The sequence below is a fragment of the Aquarana catesbeiana genome, linkage group LG07 (assembly GCF_042186555.1).
Source record: "Aquarana catesbeiana isolate 2022-GZ linkage group LG07, ASM4218655v1, whole genome shotgun sequence".
Lineage (NCBI taxonomy): Eukaryota > Metazoa > Chordata > Amphibia > Anura > Ranidae > Aquarana > Aquarana catesbeiana.
The window spans coordinates 25287729-25312780 of record NC_133330.1 but is presented as its reverse complement, the minus strand read 5'-3'; the positions used below and the strand labels follow the sequence as shown (position 1 = coordinate 25312780).

Sequence of the window (25052 nt, the reverse complement as noted above, 5' to 3'; positions counted from 1 at the left end):
GGCAAAGAGGGACTTTGCAATTAATTGCAATTCATCTGATCACTCCCCATATCATGTCGGAGTATATGCAAATGGCCATCATAAAAACTGAAGCAGCAGACTTTTTTGCAAAATAATATTTGTGTCATTCTCAAAACCTTTGGCCAGGCCTTTAGGTATCTCTTGGGGGTGTGCTGAAACCATTTCATTGCAGGATTTATGCATGCAGCAGGGGTAGACAACCTGAGAGGTGGAGATCTACACTAACTTTAAACTTGCACTATCTTAAAAGTGTACGGTGGCAGTGGAGGAGAAGATGTTGTCAGTAGTTTTTATTTTTTTTTATTTTGTACAATTCTAATTTATGAAGCAAAAGAGTATTATGTCTTATTTTAAAGCCATCTTGTTTGATCACCTAATGTTCAGGGGTAATCTTTATAAATTATAAAAGTTCTTGAATCGTGATCTTTATTCTAAGCAAAAAAAATTGTGATTCTCATTTTATCCACAATCGTACAACTCTAATGTTTGTGTGTGTGTGTATATATATGTATAGATATGTATGTATAGATATGTATGTGTGGAGATATATATATATATATATATATATATATATATATATATATTATAGTTGGGGTATATATTAAAAGCAAACCGGGTCACTTATCCAGCGCTCAAGATAAGAACTAAATTAAACTAAGCAGCCGCTATAATCAAATATAACATTAAGGAGAAAGTAAAAAAGTTCCAAAGAAATGGGTTCTTTCCAGCTTAAGCAGCGCTGAGACATTCTAATATTTGTGTGTGTATATGTGTGTGTATGTGTGTATATATATATATATATATATATATATATATATATATATATATATATATATATATATATATATATATATATATATATATTATATATATATAATTTATTATATATTTTTTTTTTATATATATTATAATATTTATTTATGTAGGTATAGAAGTATTTATTAGAGAGGGATAGAAAATGTGAGTACGTATGTTTTGTGTGTGGATAATTCATCATGGCATACTTCCCTTTTTTATTATGATTTCATTAGGCGATACTATTTGGAATTGTGTTCCTACTCTAATGAAGTGCAGTGGAGGTGTGAAGTCATTAAAATGTTCAGCATATGTTTCCTGTTATCCAGTTTAGCTGTGTATGGTATTAGCAGTGATTTCTGATTTAAAGCTACATAAAAGATCGATAAATCATATTGCATCACCCTTTATATTAGTGGAATGCAGATTTCCTTGCAGCCCAGTGATTGCCTTGTCTTCCTGCAAAAAAAAAAAAAAAAGGTCACTGACACAGGGCCCGTCTAAGATTGTGCCTGGGCTGTCCAGTCTGTCTTTAACCAGCGGACCTGGTGCTTCCAACAGTGCCACATCTGATAATAGTTTTTATAACCTATTACTCAGTTTTGGACATGAGGGAAGTTTTGGCTTAGTCTGTGTTACTCATAACAACCAATCAGATCTCTATTGATGGGTCACATGTGACGTTTGCATATGGTTGCAGTGGGGTGCCCCAGATTATCAGACATTTCTTCCTTTTTTGTAAATATGAGCCTATTTGTCTTTTGCTTAGTAGAAGTTCCTAGGTAGATGTTGTGTGTCTAGCAGCTTTGTGCTCCTATGTGTGGTCCCCCCCGACTCTGACACAGGTTTCCACACACCGCAGGCATCTCTGATCTGGCAGGCAATGGAGGCTGAAGAGAAGGAGCTGCAGCGCCTGACGCCCGGCGAAGACCCAGAACCGCCGCCAGCCGCGAACCCACCGACCCGCATCTTTCGGAGTGTAATGAGGAGGCTCGCATCCGATATTTTGTATTAGGCACCATGGCAGCTATCGTTGCCTTCTTTCTGAATTTTTTCTACCCTTTTATGTACCAGGGGAGGTAGATGACTGGCATTCGCTGGTGGGGCATCCGTCCGCCATTGTCTCAGGACTTTGTAGAGGCTCTCAGAATCCTGGCCTGCATCTGTCAATCTAGTAGTGTCTATGCGTATCGGGGCAGGCGGCCTTGTCTTGAGGGAGTTCAGTTCACACAGACGTTGTTTTGGAGACAGGGCTGCCCCTGCCCTGCAGGATAGTCTCATACCATTATTTATTCAGTCCTGTAGAAATAATTTTATTAGAGATTACACTGAGATACCAAGAAGAGGAATGATTGTGGTCAAATTCTGTTCCATCCAAAAGACTAATACCAAATATTTGAAGACCAACAGAGAGCCTGCTGCTTTTAAAATATTAACTTTTTTACTCTTTTAAATTGCAAACACATTTTGCAGCGTGGTGGTACACTTCCAGAACAGAGGTCCTTTCATGACTTATTCACGTCATGTTTTGTTTTATCACCAGGGGGCGCTCAAGAGTATTTAGCTTGGGTCTAATGAGGGAGGCATTTTTTATTTTGTTTTGTTGTATGCAAGTTTTTACAAAAGTGTATTGATATCATGGACAGAATCACCTTGTAGACCTGGGCATTTTTTAAAATCTTGGCTTGGGAACCCTAATCTGAAGACCGCCTGAATCAGCGAACATCTGCAAAGCATTATATTACTGTATCTGAGAAATTCATAAAGTATTCAGACCGCTACACTTTTTTCAATGATGTTATGTTGCAGCCTGATACTACTACAGTTTAAATTAATTTTATTTTAGATTAATCTACACTCAAGACCCCATAATGACAAAGTGAAAACACAATTTTAGAAATGTCTGAATTAGAGCTGCACAATCGTGCAGCCAAATGAGAATCCACGATTTTTTTGCTTCAAATAAAAAGATCATGATTCTCGCGACGTAAAATCTTTCACATTCTACAAAAAAATTTGGGCTAACTTTACTGGTTAGTTTTTTTTTTTTTTTTTTTTTTATTTATTTTTTTATTCAAGTATTTTTTTTTAAAAAATTGCATTTGAAAGACCGCTGCGCAAATACAGTGTGACATAAAATATTGCAACAACCACCATTTTATTCTCTAGCGTCTCTACTAAAAAAAATATATATAATGTTTTGGGGTTCTAAGTAATTTTCTAGCAAAAAAAAAAAAAAAAGTTTCTATCTTGAAACCAACAAATGTCAGAAAAAGGTTTAGTGTTTAAGTGGTTAAACTTTCTTCATTTACACACCAAAGTCTATTCATTGACAAATTGTTACAATGTTTATACTTAAAGCGTTTGTAAAGGTGTTTTTTTTTTTTTTTTTAAAATAACAAACATGTTATACTTACCTTCACTGTGCAGCTCGTTCTGCACAGAGTGGCCCCGAACCTGGTCTTCTGGGGTCCCTCGGCGGCTGTTTCAGCTCCTCCCCGCAAGCATTCACCACCTTAATGCGAGCTCCCTCGCACGGTGGTGAGTGCTTGCGGGCGCGCTCCCGTGATACAGCCGGCGGCTATAGCCGCTCGCTGTATCACTCGGCCCCGCCCCCCGGCGCGCCGCGTCATCGGATGTGATTGACAGCAGCGCGAGCCAATGGCTGCGCTGCTTTCAATCCATCCACTGCAGCCAATCAGCGGCCAGGGTGAGCGGAGGAACAGATGTCGGGAACGCGAAGCTGACTTTCGAGGCGTCAGGTAAGTAAAACGGGGGGGCTGGGGGGCGGCGGTTCTGTCAGAGTTTTTTCACCTTAATGCATAGAATGCATTAAGGTGAAAAAATTTTTACCTTTACAACCCCTTTAAGTTCCACTGCTAAAGAATGTTGTGATTCTTGGCAGACTGCCTGTTTTTTTTTCAATTCCTTTCTTTTGGTGGCTGTGGCTTCAGAAGAGCAGAGAGAATTCTTTGCATAGACAGAATCCTGAAACACTTTTGTCAAGATCACAACGGGGGAAAAAATCGCGATAACAATTCATGACGATTAATCGCGCAGCTTTAGTCTGAATTTATTAAAAAGAAAAAACTGAAATATCACTTCAAGTGGAACTTCTCAGCACCACAAATAAAAAAACGCTATTTATTTCATTTTTACGATTCAAAGCAAGCTCCCCTCCATCCATCCATGTCTCCATGCTTTATTTTGCTGAGAAATCATTTTGAAAAAAAACACCCCCTGGCATTACTGGCAGTGGCCACCTTGAGAAAGGGCAGATGAATCATGTAGCCTTTACTTCCTGGAATCCATCTGCCCTCATCTCAGGTATGGGCTGAGCTGAGAACCCTCCTCCCCTCCCGAAGATTCCTGGGATGTATGACATAATTTGCCTAGGCATGGAAAAGCAGGAAGTAGTGTGGAGATGAAGGCGCTCTGGATAACAAGGAGAATTTTAATAAACAGTATATGACTGGCTCTTGAAATGTGATTAATACACTACAACAGCACTTCAGAAGAGGGAAGCACGCTCTATAGGGAAAACAAAGCAGAGAAGAAGGCGCTTCAAGTGCAATAATAAAACACTTTAATGACAAGAAAGAGTTAAAAAACACTTACAAGATGAAAGCAAAAAACAGGCATATCAATGAATCCATAAAGTAAGTGGGAGCAAAGACAGCTGCAGGTGGAAATTCCAGCCGACCGGCGGTGGCCAGCATGGAACGAAGGCAACCGGAACCGACGTCAGAGTGGGCGGGGCATGTTTTTCAAAACCTGCCCAGACGCTCCTTCAAACCATTTGGTTTTTAGAAGGTTTTGAACCCCTCCTTTTAATTAAAGTGTTTTTTTATTACTGCACTTAGAAGCGCCTTCTTCTTCTGCTTTGTTATGGAATCCAGGAACTAACTGAAGAAATACAAAAAACAGTTTAAAACAAGTAAATAGCATTTGCTTGGGAGAGAGGCTTGGACCGCCTTGAAATTCATAGCTCCACCTCCCGACAGCCAGATGACATCACTTCCCGTCTGCTCTGCATCCCACAAGAAGCTCTCCGCCCAGCTTGTTGTTTTCCACTTTTTCATCTAAGCTGTCATGAAGCCTGACGTCCTGGACTCTTGAGCTGCAAGTTGTATGAGGAGGCTCCTCATTCCAGATGCATGAGCCAAGCGCTCTTCTTATGAGTGACCTTCAGGTGCTTTTTTTTTTTTGCAAACTCCAAGCAGGCTTTCATGTGTTTTGCACTGAAGAGAGGCTACCATTTAGCCACTCTGCCATAAAGCCCAGATCTGTGGAGTGCTGCAGTGATGGTTCTTCTTCTGAACTTTGTCCCATCTCCACACAGGATCTCTGGAGCTCAGTCATAGTGACCATTAGGTTCTTGCTCATCTCTCTTATGAAGGCCTTTCTTCCCCGATCAGTTTGGCTGGGTGACCAGCTCTTGGAAGAGTCCTGGTTGTGCCAACTTCTTCCATTGAGAATTATGGAGGCCACTGTACTCTTGAGAACCTTCAGTGCAGCAGAAATTATTTGTAGCCTTCCCCAGATCTGTGCCTTGTAATAATCCTGTCTCTGAGCTCTGCAGGCAGTTCTTTTGACCTCATGGCTTTTGCTCTGATACAGTAGGCTTCACAGCTGACAATGCATTTTATAGAGGTGTGTGTGCCTTTCCAAATCATGTAAATTACAGGTGTTGTTGCAAAGGGTCTAAATACTAGTGATGCACCGATGCAAGCAGGATTTTTAACACCGCTTCAAAAGGTGCCGATAATGGCGCACAAATTCATATTTCTTTTACAATGATAATATTAATTTAAAAAGTCGAATATAATACAATTATATCTAAAAAAAAATATATATATTTTTAAAATACTATCAATTTCAGTTTCGGCCAAGTGCATCCTGATTTTGGGTTTCGGCACCAAAATTTTGATTTCGGTACACCACTACTGAATAAGTCTGCCAATGTGATATTTCAGTTTCGTTTTTCATATATTTGAATACATTTCTAAAACTGTTTTCACTTTGTTATTTTGGGATGATGAGTGTAGGGTAATGAGAAAAAAAAATTTAAAGTGATACTAGTCTTGTTTTTTTTTGTTTTTTTTTTTGTTTTTTGTTTTTTTTTTAAATAACAAACATGTTATACTTGCCTGCCCTGCGGAGTGGTTTTGCACAGAGCAGCCCAGATCCTCCTCTTCTCAGGTCCCTCTTCGGTGCTCCTGGCCCCTCCCTCCTGTTGAGTGCCCCCCACAGCAAGCAGCTTGCTATTGGGGCACCCGAGCCGAGCCACTGCTCTGTGTGTCCATTTCAGACACTCAGCTGCAGCTGTCCCCTTTTTCTCCTCGTTGCCTGACTGACTATGACAGCAGTGGGAGCCAATGGCGCCACGCTACTGTCTCAGCCAATGAGGGCAACCGAGACATTCCTGCAACATCGCTGGATCTAGATGGGGCTCAGGTAAGTATTAGGGGGGGCTGAGGGCGGCTGCTGCATACACAAGGTTTTTTATCTTCATGCATGGAATGATAAAAAAAAAAAACCGTCTGCCTTTACAACCACTTTACAACTGTAGTATCAGGTTGCAACATAACAAATCTGAAAAAAATGAATGCTTTATGAATGCACTGTATATTCTGAGAGTTGCACGGCATTGCTACGAAGTACAGCCCTGTCTAGCACGACAAAAGACCGGATTTTTCTCTACTGCAGGTCAGTAACACTTAATGTCTTGTCTGTCCCCAAGCCTTTGAAAAGAGAAGCAGCAGGCTAATGAGCTTATCTGTCACTCTGCTCTCTTCTGCTATCAGCATGTTTCTTGCACATGGGCACCGCAGCACACTATTGCCTCCTTGTGGCTTGAAAAAGTAAAAACTTGACACTTCAGCGCTAGGAACTCCCAGAGAAGCTGGACATAGAGACTCGAAATATAATGACCAATGTGCAACCCGGACTGAATGATGATGGCGTTGCGGCCCTAATAGGATCAGGGAATCTGTAACTGTACAAACGCCAAAAAATGAAAAGTGCACAAATGCCTAGTGCATTATCCACAGCAGCCGTTCTCAACCTCAGTCCTCAAATACCCCCAACGGGCCATGTTTTGGGAACTTCCCTTAGATAAAATAGCGCTTAGCAATACCATGTCATTGATATTGATTTAAAGCAGCTGTCCAAAGTAAAGGAAAGCCTGAAAACATGGACCGTTGGGGGTACTTGAGGACTGAGGTTGAGAACCGCTGATCTACAGAACTTTATTTAAGATAAAAATTATATCCAAACCGATTGTGCATGATCACGTATCATAAATCAAGAAACCAGAAGCCAGCCTCCAACCCCAGAGGTCCAAAGAGATGATGTTACCAATGACAAGTTTTGAGGGACAACCCCCCCCCCCCTTCCAGGTCTAGCTCTGAGGAAGGGGGTTTGTCCCCCCGAAACGTGTCAGCCGGTAATATCTGTTTGGACCTCTGGGTTTGAAGGCTGGTTTCTGGATTATGATATGCTATCATTCATGTTCTGTATGAGTATAATTTGCATCTTTTTACTTTTCAATAAAGTGCTGTAGATAATGCACTAGACATTTGCGCCCCTTTTTTTTCTTTGTTTATTGCCTCGTTGTTGTTCTCTCTCTCTCTCTCTCTCTCTCTCTCTCTCTCTCTCTCTCTCTCTCTCTCTCTCTCTCTCTCTCTCTCTCTCTCTCTTCTCTCTCTCTCTCTCTCTCTCTCTCTCTCTCTCTCTCTCTCTCTCTCTCTCTCTCTCTCTCCTCTCTCTCTCTCTCTCTCTCTCTCTCCCTCCCCCCCTCCGTGTAACCTCTACTCACTACTGTACAGGGTAATACCAAGTCGGGTTCGAGCACTTACACTATTTTCATTTAAACATTCCCCTTCCCTAACAGGTGGGACACTTCTTTTAGACTGAATAGGGGGCTTATCAAGTAAGCAGGTACTGCTGGGCATGCTTTGCAAACTGTTACAGTTCGCTTTTTTATTGACCACTATTAACGTAACTTTTTAATGCGCCTAATCGAAAAAGGATGCTGAACCATAAACTATTATCATGTTTCTATAAAGCACCAGGCTCCAGTCTAATAGTGTTACGTATATATCCTGAAGGAAGTGCTGGCTGTCACTTTTTAAACAAGCCCTATTTTTTATAGCAAGCTTCATCCCAAGCCAAGATGAAAGAATGCCTGTGTATTTGATATAATAATGATGAGAAATGTTTAACGGTTACCGTTCTGATCGTTTTTTAGCTCTTTTTTTTTTTTCTTTAAATCTAACATTTTATGTTTTTAGTGTGTGCTGGCATCATCAGTGTAAAGGAGGTCAGTGAGACAGTATGCATGTATAAGCCTTTTGCTACACAGTGCACTTTACCACATACGGGCTTGTTCAGTAACGCAATGCAAAGTGCAATAACCTATACCAGTGATGACGAACCTTGGCACCCCAGATGTTTTGGAACTAAGTTTCCCATTATGCTCTTGCACTCTGGAGTGTAGTTGAGCATCATGGCAAATGTAGTTCCAAAACATCCGGTGTGCCAAAGTTCGCCATCACTGGCCTATACCGTCCACATTGTAGTTTTACTGTGCTTGGAACTGGTAAGAAAAAGAGAGGCCTGCATATGAAAGGGGCACAGCCCCCATCTAGCCTCTATACCAGTGATGGCGAACCTTTTTGAGCCCGAGTGCCCAAACTGCAACAGGTGTACAGAGCGGCGTGTCAGAGGTCATGTGACTGCCTACAGAGGTCAGGTGCGTGTACAACAGTCATCACTCCCCCTGATATATGGGGGGGCGGGGGATAATAAATGTCACTAAAGATTACTTCTACAATGGTAGAAAGCAATCTAATCTCCAGGAATCACTACAACCAGACATCTTATAACATACACTGATTGGAATCCCAAAGTCAATGCAATCATTAGGAAAACTAGGGAGGCCAGAACTCCGCTCACCCCAACCTATGTCCGATACCCGGGCGGAGATCACACACAGTCCGCTAGAGTAATGGCCCCTCTAGGAGTCCCTACCCTCCCCTCTCACCCGTGCTCCCTTTCCTGAACATAGACTCTGGAACGCACCGTGGCTTTGAGCGCGGCATCGGGCATGATGACATCACTGGACGAGCCCTGACTCGTTCTTCGAGCATGCGTACTGGCAATGGCCGGTCAGTGTGCACTCCTTTTAAAAGTTTGGCTGCTGGGGGGTAGCAATCCGGCGACTTAGCTCGGGGTGCCCACAGAGAGGGCTGTGTGTTGCCACAAAATAATCCTGTTTATCAGGAGGGATCAGTAATGGCAGCCTTCAAACTCTCCCATGTGCCCCCAACATCTCCAACCAATGACCACAATTTCCACTCCACGTAGAGAATGCAAACTGCTGGCCCAACACTCCATTGCCCCCCATGTGCCACCCAGTTCCTCCTGCCTTTTGTAATCTCGCTTGTGCCAGTTATAACTCCACATACCATCGGCTACCCAGAGCAACACTTCCTGCCAGAACCTCTACCTATCGCCACCTTCCTCAGATAGGTTCCCATCCCAGTAATTAACCCAGTGGTTTATTCAAAGGCTTTAAAACCTAAAAAGGTGGTGAAAATGGTTGGAAAAAGTCAACTATTTTAATGACCCACCCTACAGTATCAAAAAAGTAAAACATTTTTTTTCGAACAGGGCCTTTGTTTGCGTATTGAGTCCCAAATTTATGTTAAAAAGCTACAGGTTACACCCTATGGCCAAAAGTATGTGAACACCCCTCCAAATGGCCTCCTTACAGGTGCACAAAGCAAGGTCCATAGGGCATGGTTTAACGAATTTGGCTTGGAGGAACTCTAACGACCTACACAGAGAGCCCTGGCCTCGACCCTTTTGAACACCTTTTGGGTTTAATTGTGAGCCAGGTCTTCTCCAACATCAGTACCTGACCTCACAAATGCTCTTTTGGCTCAAAGTGCACAAATTCCCCAAGACGATCACATTTTATAGAAAGCCTTCACGTAAGACGCTGTTATAGGCACAAAAAGAAGGATCAAATTGATGGCCGTGTTTTTAGAATGGGATATCCAACAAGCTTAGATGGTCAGGTGTCCACAAACTTTGGCCATATAGTGTAAAACATGATTAATATTCAGATTTTGTCATGGCTTCCTCTTTTTACGTCTTCTAGAGAGGGAGCTAGTGGGATTTAATGGTCTTCAGTGACCATTGAAATCTTTACATATCTGTTTTGGGTGCACTTGCCTTTTTCTTTTCTTTTTCCCTTCAGATAATATCTGTGATCACAGCTCTGTGATTTTTTCCCAAGATGGCATTCTAGTCATCCTTAGCCCAGGGTGCCAGTGTGCCATGTCACTATAGATTTTACGGCTGAACTTCAGCTTCCACTTTGAGCTCCTCTGTGGCTCGAACGATTGTGTCCTTGATTGACTGACTGCTCCAGCAGCTTTGGCTTGTATGAGAGTGCTTGGAGCCCATTTACTTTCTTTGGGAAGCAGCCAAAACTTCTTATTGATCGCCTAGTAAGGAGAAAAGTGACATAAATGTACGGAGCCTTGGAACATTTACTGGATAATGTTTTTGTTTCTAATTTGGAAGGAATTTTGGATATTAGAATTTTTTTTTATCCTTAGGGGTTTCTGTAACCCTGATCCTAGAGGGAATGTTTAAGGTTTTATTAAATTATTTTAAAAAGGGGTAGAGGTAAAAAAAAAAATAGAGTGGGTTTTTTTTTTTTTTTTTACATCTTTTCAACATAAAATATTAGATAGAATACTGTATAACTAGCCCACTCTTCTTTTGTTTTTTGTTTTTTTGTTTTTGTTTTGGACAGAGTAGAAAAGGGTTTGTACCTTTCAAGTTTTTATGACAGTCTGTGTCTGTTGGGTAAATTTACCCTTTCAATTTGTCCTGGTGACCATCGTCACTGGAACAGAAAGTGAGAGGAAAACACAAAATTCTACACTTGTCACCAGAACATAATCAAAGAGAAGACGCTGCTCACCAGCCCAGTGCATTACTATGTAGATGAATGTTGCCCCAGCTAGCGCTGCTCTAGTCCCACGCCCCACTGACATGTTTCGCCCCAATGAGTGGCCCCAGTCAGTCAGGGGGGCATGGCTGGAGCGGTGCTGGCTGAGGCCACATTCATCGACATACTAATGCACTGGGTTATATGTATGTGTATAGATATAGATATAGATATATATATAATCGGATCACGTGTGTGCATTCGTTTGTGTGTGTGTGTGTATATATATATATATATATATATATATATATATATATATATATATATATATATATATAATGTATGTATGTATGATGCACACACGCAATCTGACACTTCCAGTGTAGGGGGGCACGCATGCATGCTGCCGGTGGCTCGCTTCCACTGTGTCTACACACAGAGGAACCCAATTGGCGCCGGCAAGATACTCAATGTCTTCTGGTACCAGCCGAGTTGGGCAGATCACAGTTCTGTGTTTTGAATGTAAAGAAGGCAGATCGCCTTTCTGACAGAAGGGGAAGGAATGGGATGAAATTTGTGTCTCTTCCCCTAGTAAAAGCACCTCACACAGTACACTACAACACCTGGATAGGCGCACAGTTAACCCTTTGATCGCCCCTGATGTTAACCCCTTCCTCGCCTACAGTACAGTGACGGTGCATAATATTTTTTTTTTTTTTTTTTTTTTAGCACTGATAACTGTATTGGTGTCATGGGTTCCCGCAAAGTGTCAGAATGTCCGCAGAAATACCGCAGTCCCACTATAAGTAGCTGATCGCTGCCATTTACAGGTTAAAAAAAAAAGTTTTTTAGATGTTTTAACTTTTGCGCAAACCAACCAATATACGCTTACTGGGATTTTATTTTTTTTATACCAAAAACATGTAGCAGAATACACATTGGCCCAAATTCATGAATTGCATTTCCGCTATAAGTCGCTGATCGCCGCCATTACTAGTAAAAATAAAGATATCTGATAGTTTGTAGATGCTATAAATTTTGTGCAAACCAATAAATATACGCTTGTTGGTATTTTTTATTATATTTTTGTAAATATGTAACCATACATATTGGCCTAAATTTATGAAGAAATCCCCCCCCCCCCCTTTTTTTTTTATAAATCTTTTTTATTATTGGACAGGTTTTATAGCATAAAGTAAAAAATATTGGGTGTTTGTTTTCAACATTTTTTGGTCTTTTTTTGTTTATAGTGCAAAAAATAAACTGATGATTAAATGCCACCAAAAGAAAGCGCTATTTGTGGGGGGAAAAAAAGGCATACATTTTCTTTATGATACAGCGTCGCACAACGGCGCAATTGTCCGTTAAAATAACACAGTGCCATATCGCAAAAAATGGCCTGGTCAGGGAGAGGGGTAAATCTTCCGGAGGTCAAGTGGTTAATCTTATGTAATTATTTTTTTTTTTTTTTCACACCTTTCATCAAAAAATTTTGGGCCATGTTTTGGTGTATTGGTGCTGTAGCTCAGAACCTTCACCTGAACTGATTTTGGACCGTACTGAAAGGATTTACAAGACTCCGAGTTTGTAAAGAAAACAGGCGAGGGGGTTTCCTTTAACTGAAATTCATCCATATTCTAAACGGTTTATAAAATAAGCCAGACTTTGATCTTCTCTCATTCCTTTTCTTTAAGTACTTGGATTTGCCGTCCAGTAATCCAGCTAAATCCCCAATAAATGCGCCGATGAACATTTGGAAGAAAAATAGACTGCAGTTAATTTGTTTTCCGTGGAAGCTATTAGTTACATTTTTTATGTGCTCACATATTTAGCACTTTAGCAAAAAAAGAAGAAAAAAAAAAATGTTTTTCTACATAATTTTTATGTTTGGCTTGAATAAAGCCCTCTGCCCCCTGGAGTGCCTAGACACCAGTCACGGGAAACTGAATGTTTTCAGTATCTGTCAATTTTCTGTTAATCCGAGAGGGAAGAATCCATGCCAACTGCCTGACCGCTACTGTGATCCAATGGCTTCTTTTTATTTTATTTTTTCTGAGTTGGCCAAAAAAGAGCATGCAAGTGAAGAGTTCTAAATTAACCCCAGATTTCACCCCCCCCCCCCCTCATGACCAGGCCACTTTTTGCAATACAGCACTATTACTACGCCATTTTAACTGACAATTGCGCGGTCATGCAACGCTGTACACAAATACAATTTTTGTCCTTTTTTTCCCAGAAATGGTTCTTTTGGTGGTTATTTGTTTGATCACCACTGCATTTTTTTTTTGTTTTTTTTTTTTTTTTTGTTTCGTTTTTTGTTTTTTTGCACTATAAACCCAAACAGACCATTTTGAAGAAAACTTTTTTTTTTTACTACTTTCTGCTATAAAACATATCTGGAAAAAAAAAATTCTCCATCAATTTAGGCCAATATGTATTCTGCTACATGTTTTTGGTAAAAAAAAAAAAAAAAAATCTGTTTGAGCATTCTGCATTTTTTGGACATAATTTCAGGCGTTTGTTTTGAGCATATATCGGGTGTTAGCGGGCACAATGCATTCCTAGGAAAAATTAATTACATTATCATAAATGAATCACATGATTATTTATTATGTTAATTTGTGCATAGTTACACACATTTGTGCGTACCGACGCAAAATACTGATCGGGAGCGCAGATTTTTCTTTCTTTTCTTTTTTTTTTTTTCTACAGAATACACGCTTGTTTACGTGGCCATCTGTACAGGCACATTGTAAACACTGGGCTGCATTCTAGAGCAGTAAAAAAAAATGCTGTACTGAGCTTTTTCTAGCCGCAGTGTGCAAGAGGCCTAATACCACATCTTTACTTGTGTGATTGCTGCTGGTCCCTGGTATTTACTTGTACGAGGGGGTGCTAATGAAGATAAGTATTGAGCCTTACCCAGAAAAAATTGAGCTAGGAAAGCTGTAACTGCCACACTATTCTACATATTCCCCCCAGAAAGTCAGTGCACTTGCGACATCTGTCCTGCAGCCTCTTAAGTCCTTTGCAAATAAAATTCTTCCGACTGCTGGGGTAACCACTCATTTGCAGCATTAGTTGCCTCCGGAACACTCCCAAGTCGTTGTCCCTTTTTAGGTGTTTTTTGAGATTGGGGAACAGATGATAGTCGGAAGGACTAGGGTGAATAGGGTGGATGGGGGCATCACTTGAAAGCCTAAGGAGGTTGGTTTTGCCATTGTTCCACCTGCAGTGTGTGACGAGGCGTCGTCATGCAATAGGATGACACCTTTTGGAGAGGTTTCCTCAACGTTTTTCCTTGATATTTTGCCTCAACTTCGTCAATAAAGCACAGTCATATTTTGCATTGATGGTTGAACCCTTTTGGAGGTAGTCCACCAGCAGAACTCCCTCCTTATCCCAAAAAACTGTTGCCATTTGCTTCTACACAGACCTTTGCACATGGCACTTCTTTAGCCTGGGGGAACTACTGTGCCTCCATTCCTTAGACCAGTGGTTCTCAACCCTGTCCTCAAGTACCCCCAAACAGGGCATGTTTTGGGAATTTCTCTTAGATAAAATAGCTGTCCAAAATACCAAGCCATTGACTCTGATTTAAAGCACCTGTGCGAGATGAAGGAAAACCTGCAAACATGGCCTGTTGGGGGTACTTGAGGACAGGTTTGAGAACCACTGCCTTAGACTGTTCCTTTGTCTCCGGGTCATACCAGTAGATCCATGTCTCATCACCAGTTACCAGTTTGTCCAGGAAATCTGACTAATTTTCTTGCAAAATGTTCCAAAACAGCCACCGATGTCTCCACACGTTTCCTCTTTTGTTTGGTTGTCAAAAGTTTTGGGATCCACTTTACTTCCAAGTCGTTGTGGATAATGGCACCAACTCTCATGATATTTCCAAATATGTAGCAATACTTTCGGCTGATATTCGAAGGTCCTCCATGATCATGTCATGGATGGCTTTCCCGTTTTCAGGCACAGAGACAGAAACAGGCCCTTCCACTGGGTTTCTCACTTTGGAAATCGCCAGTTTTAAAATTGACAACCCAACGTTTAACTGTTGCATATGGGGAGGCCGCTGGCTGTCACCCAAAGTTTGTGACATTTGATCATGGATCTGCTTCGCACCTTTCCCTTGGAGAAACAGGAACTTTATTATGGTCCTATGCTTTTCCACATTGAATTTTTCTGTAGCTGCTGCCATGTTCACTTTGGGCCTGTAAAAGAAAGAGAAGTTAAAATCATAGGTAGTTGATTTTTGCATCGTTGAATATAGACAAATTGGCCAGTACACCATACAATTTAAAGCTTCCTAGCTCATTTTTTTAGGGGTAAGGCTCAGTACTTATCAGCACCTCCTCATGTTCTCTTACACAGTCACACCCAGACTGGTTGGCTCACTGTTAAAGTGGAACTAAACCCTCCCATTGCTTTCAGCCAAGGAAGCTGCCATCTTGGCCTCTGTTTAATCTTCAACTGCCATGATGCTGCCCATGCGATCAGTTATGACACCAGCCATTGGATGGTTTTGTTGAGAGCACAACCAATGTGACAGCATTCCCGGTAATCATTTTTTTTTTTTTTAAACTGTTAAATCGATGGGTTTACTTCCACTTTGGACCCCTTTCACAGTGGGGCATTGCGGGAGTTAGAGGTAAAGCGGCGCTTTACCACTGTTATAGCCACGCTTTTCGGCCACTTGCAGGGCACTTTTAACCCCTGCTAGCGGCTGAAGAAAGGGTTAATAGCGCCCGTGTTGCGGCGCTGCTGAAGCGTTTTTCAGGCGGTTCGACAGCACTGCCCATTCATTTCAATGGACAGGGGCGTTTTGGAAACCCCATGGGTTGTTATGCGATCCAAAAGAAAACAACCATACCACCATCAGGGGGAAGCAGAGGAAAGTCAACGTGTTTCGCACAAAACGCGTTGACTCCTTTTTCCTCCATGGGGTTTGTTTGCTATTTTGATATATCAGTAAAGATGGTCAGCTTTTGTCAAGAGTACAGCTGTCCAGATATTTTCTTGCTTACATCCCAGAGACTGTGTTCAGAATGAAGCAAAGACGGGGGAGATAGGACAGCCTTTGTTGGGATATACAACCAGATACTGTGCTTGACACTTATTATTCTGGGAAGGGAGAGATAAAAAAGTAAATAACAAGACAAACCGCTGTCTCTTAAAGATAAAGCTGTGCTACTGTAACCTTCTAAAGTGGAGATTCAGATTATCACAGATGCTTATTACTCTTTCTTTTTAAGGAATATGGCACACACATCTAGCTGTTGCATTGGGTGCGCAACCTGTGGGCCCTCCAGCTGTTGCAGGAACTACAAGTCCCATCATGCCTCTGCCTTTTGGGAGTCATGCTTGTAACTGTCAGCAGCTAGCAATGCCTCATGGGACTTGTAGTTCCGCAACAGCTGGATAGCCACAGTTTGAGCACCCATGTGTTAAAGTAACCCTTAGTTCCCCCTCTCCCCCCCCCCCTGCCCATTTCCCCCTCTCCCCCCCCCCTGCCCATTTCCCCCTCTCCCCCCCCCTGCCCATTTCCCCCTCTCACCCCCCCTGCCCATTTCCCCCTCTCACCCCCCCCTGCCCATTTCCCCCTCTCACCCCCCCTGCCCATTTCCCCCTCTCACCCCCCCCCTGCCCATTTCCCCCTCTCACCCCCCCCTGCCCATTTCCCCCTCTCACCCCCCCCCTGCCCATTTCCCCCTCTCACCCCCCCCCCTGCCCATTTCCCCCTCTCACCCCCCCCTGCCCATTTCCCCCTCTCACCCCCCCCCCTGCCCATTTCCCCCTCTCACCCCCCCCCCTGCCCATTTCCCCCTCTCACCCCCCCCCCTGCCCATTTCCCCCTCTCACACCCACACCCCCCCCATTTCCCCCTCTCACACCCCCCCCCCCCATTTCCCCCTCTCACCCCCCATTACTCCTTTTAACTCTACATGAAATCACAAAATAGCTGCCTCCTGTGTAACCAGGTGACGCGGAGTTCTTATTCACGTTGTTCTTGAACAGAACCTTTTAGAAGGTTATCGGATTTATGTCGTGCGTAACGATCCAGCATTGTTTTTAAATGACATTTGCAATAATCTTGTTAATCCCCCACGGGCATTAAGAACTGTGCAATAATAGTTTGTGTATTTTTTTTTTTTTTTTGTACTTCTTAAAGAGCTCTGTTTTTAAGGTCGGCCTAAACCCTCCCCCATAACTTTAATATTAAATGTCAGATATTTATATTTTGGAGATATTTTTATGAAATGACTATTAAAAAAAACACGGCTGTGTAATGTTAAACGTTTTTTTGTTTGGAATGTGTCTAAACTTAATAAAATTGTTGCAAATTCTCATGGTTTTTTGGAGCAGTATTTTCATGTATACCTGTTTTTAGAACCAATGGGATAAATATTGTAAGATCATGCATTGGTAAATGTACCTGTGGCTTTTTTTTTTTTTTTTGGAGATTGTAAGCTGGTCCCTGGAATGGATCACTGGAACCCCCAGGTGTGTGCCTGTCCCCCGCTCTCCAGGAACGCCCCCAAATTTGGGATATTTTCAGAATCCAAAGATAGCCATTCTCTTGCCTGCCTCCTAACCTATTAGATGGCAGTGAAACTTCAGTCACATATATACACTCACCGGCCACTTTATTAGTGCCGGGTTGGACCCCCTTTTGCCTTCATTCTTCGTGGCATAGATTCACCAAGGTGTTGGAAACATTTTTTTTCAGAGATTTTGGTCCATAGTGACATAACATCACGCAGTTGCTGCAGATTTGCCGGCTGCACATCCATCATGCCAAAGGTGCTCTATTGGATGAGATGTGGTGAGTGTGGAGGTCATTGGAGTACAGGGACCTCATTGTCCAGTGGTGAGATGATTGGAGCTTTGTGACATGGTGTATTATCCTGCTGGAAGGAGCCATCAGAAGATGGGGACACTGTAGTCATAAAGGGATGGACATGGTCAGCAGCAATACTTAGGTAGGTTGTGGTGTATAAATGATGCTCAATTGGTATTAAGGGGCCCAAAGTGTGCCCAGAAAATATCCCCCCCACCATTACACCACCACCACCAGCCTGAACCGGTGATACAGGGCAGTATGGATCCATGCTTTCATGTTGTTTGCACCAAATTCTGACCCCACCATCTGAATGTCGCAGCTGAAATCCAGACTCATCAGACCAGGCAACGTTTTTCCAATCTTCTATTGTCCAATTTTGGTGATCCTGTGTGAAATGTAGCCTCAGTTTCCTGTTCTTAGCTGACAGAAGTGGCACCCGGCGTGGTCTTCTGCTGCTGTAGCCTATTTGCTTCAAGGTTGGATGTGTTGTGCATTCAGAGATGGTATTCTGCATACCTTGGGTGTAACAAGAGGTTATTTAAGTTACTGTTTCCTTTCTATCATCTGGAACCAGTCTGCCCATTCTCCTCTGACCTCTGACATCAACCAGGCATTTTCCTCCACACAACCTCCGCTCACTGGATATTTTCTCTTTTTCGGACCATTCTCTGTAAACCCGAGAGATGGTTGTGTGTGAAAATCCCAGAAATACTCAGACCAGCCCGTCTGGCACCAACAACCATGCCATGTTCAAAGTCACTTAAATCCCTTTTCTTCCCCATTCTGTTACTCAGTTTGTGTGTATGTGTGTGTATGTATGTATGTATGTATGTATGTAGATGTGTGTGTGTATATATATATATATATATATATATACATATATGTGTGTGTGTATATGTGTGTGTGTGTGTGTGTGTGTGTGTGTGTGTATATGTATATATATATATATATATATATTTATTTTTAATTATATACTAACATTCTTGATGGTATGAAAGTTTCCTTTTGGAACACTCTGTTATTGTTTTTATGGGGTATAACATACCATGGTAATTATAAGATATTTTGATGTATTAAAAAAAATGTGACTGGTTTACATTGCTGTTGGTAATGAAATTTTGTTATAATTTGTAATTTACGCAGATTATTTTGATCATTTGTTATACCTTTCTGTACCAGTTTATTTTAGAAGTGTACTTTCGTTGTGTTTTTTTTTTTTTTTGTTTTTGTTTTTGTTTTTTCGTTTTTTGTTTTTGTTTTTTAAAATAAGAAGCCAACAGTTTGTGCTGCGCTTTACAAAATAAAGGGTGTTACAATACAAATCATGACAGCAAGGATTAGAATCGCAAAAGGAAGGACAGGTGATACAGGAGGTAATCGCTATTTGAGGGTGGATTGATGGAGAAAGTAAAAGTTCAGTAGAGGGGGGATGGGCTTCCCTGAAGAGATGAGTTTTCGAGGATCACCTACAGGTATACAGAAAAGGATATAGCCGAACAGACTGGGGTAGAGCATTCCTGAGTATGTGAGAGGCTCTAGAGAAGTCCTGGAGGCGAACATGGAAGGAGGTGACGAGGAAGATAGAGATCAAGGAGGTCTTGGAAGAGGACAATTTGGTTGGTTTTTGAGAAGTTGGTTGATGTAGCTGGGGGCAGAGTTGTGGGCGGCATTAAATACTTGTATTTTCAGTATGAAGAGGTTCTCCATGCTCTGTGAGAGGTAGAGAGAGGCCACTGACGCTGCTGCATAAATTATTCCTGGCCGTTCAGGAAATTAACAATTTATGGGGAGAAACATTTATAAAAAGCAAAACACAAGATTTAATGGGAATGTAAGATATAAATATGGTTTTAAAGTGTCATTTCTGTCTGCTGCTTCCTTCCTCTATCAGCATGAATCACTTCTGACAAGTTTTCCTGACACAGAGAAAAATGGTGACAGGGGAGGGATTTCCAGCTGATTGACAGCTTCAGCTCTGTTCCTGTGTTTCCTCCAATCAGCTCTCAGAGCTCCCCTCACTGAGCTCTGCAGAGTGTAACTTCAGCTCTCCACCCCCTTTTTTTCTGAACTCTTGACAAGCTTTACAAATTCACCACTTTGAACGGATATAGAGAAGACTGCTGATAAACAGGTACAACTTACGTAGAAGGAATTGTTTCCGCTGTGCATCACCTGATGCCAGTATCTTCACTGGGTACATGTAAAGCAGGGGTCTCAAACTGGTGGCCCTCCATCTGTTGCAGAACTACAAATCCCATCATGCCTCTTCCTGAGGGAGTCATGTTTGCAACGGTTCAGCCTTGCAAATGCCTCATGGGACTTGTAGTTTTGCAACAGCTGGAGGGCGGCCAGTTTGAGACCCCTGATGTAAAGGGTTTACAGCCACTTTTAAAGAAAGGTCACCTTCAGTCAAATCCTGCATGGCAGAATATCATCTGGTCCAGAAATGAAGGCAGCCGAAGCAATATAGAAACTCAAAATTTGTTGTAAAAGTTGAGTTTGACCAAGCCCTGGTCCCGCCTTCCTAGGCTTCTTATTGGTCAGTAAGTCTTCCTAACCCATAAAAGGGCTAATGGAGAGGCAGGAATGGTAGCGAGCCCCACTTTTACAGAAAGAGCTGAGATGTGCCTATAACTTCAGCTGTCTTTGTCTGGATCTACCAGTCATTTTGGTCTTTTTTTAGGGTTCTCATCGAATTTAGCCTCTTCTAATGGATCTTGTTTTATATTTCGGTTCAATTGCCCAGGTTTTGTGACTGCTTTACATGAGCTGCTTATGTTAAAGGGAAAGTAAAGTAGTAATGGAGAAAAGTTGAAACTATGCCATACACCTACGTAGTTCTCGGCATTAAAACTCCTCATTCAATTAGCAGACCTTGATGGGATCCCAAGTTGCTTAGCTGATTGGTCAAAACGGCTACTGCTAATTTTGTTTTTTTGTTCTTTTTATTCATGATTAGCGCAGTTTGAGCTTAAGAACTTTGATGTGAAGAATATTAATCTAGTATTACAACTCAACTTTCATGTTAGAGACGGTGACCTGATCCTTCCAGTGACATTTGGGGGGGGGGGGACACGGTTATCTCAAATCTCACCGGAAAATGTTCCTGCAATGTACAATTCTCTTGATTCCTGATTGAAAAAGGTTTGTAGACTCGAAACTTAGCATGTCTCTATGGTTACACTGCTTTTGATGTATCAATGGACTCGATTAAAGCCCACCAAGGGGGCAAAATACATCAGAGGAAGACAGCCTGTGGAACATGTCTATCCATGTGTTCTCTAAGTTTTGGAAGCATATTATGGACTTATGGAGCCAACTTGATATGATTCGTTCCTACTGCTCTTGTTGTACCAAAGTCTGATGTAGGGTCTCTGTACCAATCTCTGTATTTTACTGCATGTCCCTGGTTCCCAACCTGTGGCCTGAGGGCCTCATGCAGCCCTTTGGTGTACGATGTGCGGCCCTTGGACCTCCAGCAGCCTGAAGTGAGAACATTGATTAGGGTCATAGCATTGATCTCTACTGAACATGCTCCCAGTTTCATGTGGTCTTCTACAGCATATCCCCTGGCAACAATGTAGCATGTCCACACTCTCTGGCCCTCACTACCTCCTGACAATCCCCTGAAGCATTACATATTTTATGTACGGTCCTTTTGGTGATGTCAGGGGCCACAATTGTGGCCACCTTTTTGTCTCATAAGTTGACAACCACTGGTGTACGTGCTCAGAGAGTGCTGAGCGGGGCAGGAGGCAAATATTGGAAAAAGTGTGTGATCGTTCCAGATGTGACATAAAATAAAAGTAACAACATGTGAAAGAAATGCTAATGGCAACGAGTACATATGTGTATGTCATCGCACCTGGACACAAAGGAAAGTTGTATGGTGGTAATGGAAATTTCTTGTGCAGCTTCGTATCATGTTGCTACCTTGGGGAAAACCGGACTTGGTAGTTTTCAGCTAAAAGATTACTGAACAGAAAGTCACAAGTGTGTTTGGAAAAGATCAATTCTCTTTCGTTTTATATTTGTTACATTATTTAAACCTGCACCCTCGCACCTCTGGCCAAATGCAGTACTGCACACCCCATTAGCTTGAATTCTGCTTGTTTTGTGAGACAACACTCGCAAACAGAGTCAGGATTTTTTAATAAAAGTTGCTCGTCTTTCAAAACTCTCATTAACCGCTTTACTCGTTAACCAAGGTTCCACTGTATGGGGTGCTTTTTTTTTTGTTTTGTTTTGTTTTTTCTTTTATTTCATTTTTTTAAGAATCATACTTGCCTAGGTGGATGCAGCATTGGTCCCCCGGCGCCTCTAACACTGAGAATCAAGCGATCAAACACCGCAGATTACTCGGTTCTCAGAGCTACCTGAGCAGAGAGCTGGTGACTGTCAGTCCCTCGCTCTTACTGGAGCGCTGGGCTGTGGAGGGAGCGGCCAGCTCAGGCTCTTAAGCTGGCCATACACTATACGAAATAACGGGCAAAAATCGGTCATTTAGACAGTTCGTTTTTCGGCCAGTTAACGGGCACAAAATCGATAATTGTTGGGACGTTTTTGAGCCAAAAAAACGAAGGACAAGTTTGGAAATTTTCTGCCAAAAAATTGATTCCTTTATGTCCAGTGAACGATTTATCGGTCATTACATGATGGCGCTATCGTTCGCTCTCACGGCCGAATGTTCGTTTTTACAAAATGGGTTCGTATAGCGTATGGCCAGCATTAGCAGCTCGCTGAGCCGTATGCTGGTCCAGGCATGTGGGAGGATCCAGACTTCATTGGTCCTGACCGGCTCCTTGACCGGCTCTGTGACGTCAACCGACAGTGGGTTTTAGCCCGCTGTCTGCTAAAAAAAAAAAAAGGTCACAGGAGTGCAGAAAAAACTGAGTCTTGCATCAAGTGTAGATATAAAAATGCCAAATATTTCATTTTACCTTGATATCATGTGCAAAAGTGGAATTATAAATAATATATACACACCATATATACTCAAGGATAAGCTGACCTGAATATAAGCCAAAAAACTGGGAAAACTTATTGACGAGTAGTATAAGCCTAGGGTGAGAAATGCGCAGCTACTGTAAGTGGAAAAGAGGGTCAACAATGCCCATTTGCAGCCTCACTGCCCATTTGCAGCCATAGGTCCCCCGAACTTCAAACTCGATAGTTGAGGGTTCCTAGATGCCCCCTAGCTGCAGCCAAAATTTGGGGTCTCTGGACCCAAAGGGTCCCGAAATGACATTGCTGCAGATGGACACAGTTGACAACTTTGGGGCCCCGTATCTCGCTGGGGTTCCTAGCACCAAGTGGCCCTAAGATACGGGGCCACAAAGTTGGTTCGGAAAATGTCGAGCACTTTTCTGCTGCAGAGAATGACATTTTCCGAACCGATTTTGGGACTCCGTATCTCGGGGCAACTTGGTGCTAGGAACCCCAGCTTTGGATATGTTTTGGTGCTAGCTCCACTGGGTTTGCACACCAAATTTGGGGTTCCTAGCACCAAGTGGCGAGATATGGGGCCCCAAAGTCAGTTCAGAAAATGTCATTCTCTGCTGCAGAAAAGTGCTTGACTCGAGTATAAGCCGAGGGGAGCATTTTGAGCATTATATATACCAAATAAAGTTCATCAAAAAAATACAGTGTAAATCTCAAAATGTGTTAATTACATTGTCCCACAGTACATGTATCTAACATCAGAACAATAAATCTTGCCAATGTGGTCAAAAAAGCACCCAGTGTCATCCACCCTGTAGGAAGCCAACCAGGTACTCGCTAAAAACTAAACTATCTGGACAGCATACAGTTATCCATTGTGATCGAGCCCGATCTGCTTTCAAATCTGGAATAGCTCTCCTTTTCTCACACACTCTCTCCTCCATCTCCAGCTCGAACAGAAACCATAAAAGACACTGAGAGATGTGTGCCTGACACGAGGATCATACGCTTATTACATGTATAGCAAACGCCAGCTCCAGCCGCAACCTCAGGCTGCGAGTGGGACGTGCTGGTGCGAGATGTCACTCAGTGGCTCTGCCCTACGCGTTTTGATGTAATGTCATCGGGAGCGGCATGAGACTTGCGGCAACGCACACTCTTTTATATAGACCATTAGCCTAGCACACCCCGCTCGTAGCCTGAGTTCATGGCTGGAGCTGGCGTTTACTGTACATGTAATAAGCGTGTGATCCTTATGTTTTCTATATGTATTTATTGTTTTTTTGGGGGGTTTTTTTGTCACCTTTTATATATTTATATACGAGAGACTTTATAATTTGCCCTTTTGCAATGGATCGAGGAGAAACTGTATAATTTTGGTATTTTTTTATACCTACACTTATTGATGCATGATTCTAATTTATGAGATAAATTTTTTGCACTTTATTTGATGAATTTTTGTACACACTTATTTATAAGTATTAAGGTCCAATTGGCGCAGTTGCTCAATTGTATATTTTGTATCCAGAGGAATTTGCTGCAATAATTGCTGATATATTTAGTTTGTATCTGTGGTGCAAGACTTTTAATTTCTATTTTTTTCTGCTTGTTTTAGGGAGTCAACACCATGACTTATGGGCCCAACTTAAACTCTGAGGAAACCTCCCAAGTGACTGCGGAAGCCGTTTCAGACCTTTATCCGCACTCGGCAGAGCCTGCGCCATCCTACAGCAACATGGAAGATGTTGATTAGCAGACATTTGGGAAGAGCGTGGTTTTTTTTTATTTTTTTTTGTTTTTGTTTTTTTTTTTTTTCCCCACCCCTGTGTGTTTGTAACATTGAACTATGTGCTGACAGTGGTTGTATATAGCTGCTAAAATTAATTTGTTCAATATTTTATGTTTTTTTTTTTTTTTCCTTTTTAATGGGGAGATGTTATGGCTCCTTTTTTGGCGTCGCCATAAGCTAACTCCCACAGGTTTATTGTCTTGAACCCACACGGCATCCAAAGAACGACATGGTTCTCTGCACCGCTGTTGGGGTTTACCGCACCCATGCACCTTTCTTGTATTATGATTTTGGACATTCCCCCCTCCCTTCCTAGTTATTTGCAGTATGTACAGGTTTCCCCTGATGAGTGTGGATGACCGCTCATCACACAGTTTTCTGTAGCAAATCCTTGACGCTAAAACTGCACTCGCCGTACCCACAGTGTATTGAAGTGTATTATCAAAGATTCTATCTATACATCTGAATGCGGGGGGAGCTCCTTGAGGACGACGGAAAAACCACTGCGCCCAGATCGAGGAGATTGTAAACGTGTGCTATTCAGAATGTACCTGACAAATAAATTCATTAAAATTTATGTACATATACATTTTGTTGCTTTTAAAGAGCATAAATAATCACTGGTTATGTAAGATTGTGTTTATATTTGTTTGCATGCTTATCTTGTATGGTTTCTTGCAGAAGCATGT

The 25052-nt window shown here is 42.0% G+C and overlaps 1 protein-coding gene and 1 long non-coding RNA gene across 3 annotated transcripts in view; one reads left to right on the top strand and one right to left on the bottom strand.

The window, feature by feature from the left end:
* Positions 1-25052, bottom strand: part of USP19 (ubiquitin specific peptidase 19) — a 176648-nt gene that overhangs the window by 27044 nt on the left and 124552 nt on the right. The gene's annotated exons all lie outside the window — the stretch shown is intronic.
* On the top strand, positions 11127-24995 carry LOC141102800 (uncharacterized). 2 transcript variants are annotated; one of them, XR_012235202.1, is made up of 2 exons: positions 11127-11616; positions 24190-24995. It is a non-coding gene; the product is annotated as an uncharacterized lncRNA (long non-coding RNA). The 2 variants fall into 2 exon arrangements; XR_012235201.1 differs by lacking the exon at positions 11127-11616 and adding an exon at positions 18870-19764.